The sequence below is a fragment of the Corvus brachyrhynchos genome, unplaced genomic scaffold (genome assembly GCF_000691975.1).
Source record: "Corvus brachyrhynchos isolate BGI_N302 unplaced genomic scaffold, ASM69197v1 scaffold146, whole genome shotgun sequence".
Classification (NCBI taxonomy): Eukaryota; Metazoa; Chordata; class Aves; order Passeriformes; family Corvidae; genus Corvus; species Corvus brachyrhynchos.
In genome coordinates this window covers 1634812-1636515 of record NW_008238960.1, presented here as the reverse complement: position 1 = coordinate 1636515, position 1704 = coordinate 1634812, and positions in this window count along the sequence as shown.

Sequence of the window (1704 nt, the reverse complement as noted above, 5' to 3'; positions counted from 1 at the left end):
CATTCCTGTCTGCACAGATCTGTCCATGCAGTTCTCTCTTGCACCACACGCACATCTGTGGGCAGCCTCCTTCTCATACACCACAGTTAAGTGGTTTCTTTAATTTCATAATTTACTCAGTATGCTTAAAAAGCCATCTGAAAATAAATTTAATTGGACTCTTGGAGGAAGATAGTAATGAAAGGAAAGTCCTGGAAGCAAAGGACAAGAGATTTATTTGTATCATTTTCACAGTTTTCTGTAACTGTTCCAGGGTTGCATTTGATGTATCCGCATTAACTTGGCATGGAAGAGTCTGCTGGTGAGACCTGAGGCACAATGCAGATGCAGAGCCTGGTGTTGGGAGGTGGTGGGGTTTCACAACACTCGTGGTTTCACTGTTGCACTGGAGCACGGTTTAGAGCAGAAGAATCATGAGGTGGTTTTTGGCATTTTTCTTAGCAACAAGGAAAAAGATTCTCTGGCTTTGCAGAGGGGAGAGTCTCATATTTGGACTGCTGGGGGCTGTGTTCATCCTGAAAAACTTTTCCATGGCTTTTGGAAGGTCCTGCTCTACATTGCATGCCAAGCAACTGCAATGACTTAACACAATTGGTTTTCAGAGACTCAACTGAGGGATCTTAGATGGAAGTTTGACCCTACTAATGTTTGCAAATGTGTCTTGTTCTAGTTGCTAGTGAATTTGCACTCTTACATACAGCAACAGATGCAAACAAAGAGATGGGGTTCTTCCTGGGACTTTCTGGTTCTGCATACTCATTTAGAAATCAATTTAATGCATTTTAATTGCCTATTTTTCTCCTTGGTTTTCTTTACAGCTACACACCAGCAAAAAATAATAAGGTAGAGTCTAGCCAGGCAGACTGCTAATGAGGAAGCTTGACTCAAGAAGATTTTAATTTTCAGTATTTGTTCTTCAAGATAGCTACTTCAGCATGTACGGATGTCACAAAACAGGAATGCTTCTAATGGAACAAAGGCTTTGGGCTTGTACATCCAAACCTATCCTTGACCAAACTATAGGAGTCTGGCAATCCCTTACAGGTTGCTGGCCCCTTCAGTCAAATCACCCCAGTAAAGAAAACTCACATTGTGCATGGAGTAAGGTGTGAAAAGAATGAGGGAGATAAAATTCAAGCCATGAAAATGGTGTATTTTAAAAGCCCAGTCTTGCCAAGAGAAGCTTCTGTCTCTGCCAGCTTGATTGAAGTGCTTCTCAGAAATCCCCATGGATATGGGGCATTTCTGTGAGAAACCAGAATTAGCCAAGGTCTCTGGCATCCCTGGACAGACAGAGCAGGCAGGATAGCACAGAGTTGTGCTGGGAACTGGGATCAAAGTCAGCCTACCACCAAGGTGCCCCTGATTCCACAGCTGGTGGAGCTCAGCCATGACCTTGGCACCACTAAATGCTGTATCTGAATCTTGCCATTGCTACTGAAGTAGGACATTGCAGCTGGAGACATCTGTGTCACCAACCCCATCATAATCCTTCATCTCTAATAGCACACAGTTCTTACCATTTCATCTTTTAGGTTGAAAAGCTCTGAGTTTCATCCCTGTCCAAGACACCTGTCTTTGGAAAGTCTGGGCTGCTCAAAGTTTGGTGAAACTATTAGCAGAGGAGAGTGTATTTCTTTACACCATTGGACCTTAGTTCACTACCTACTTTACATCAGATGTAAAGGTTGCTCCTCAATAGGG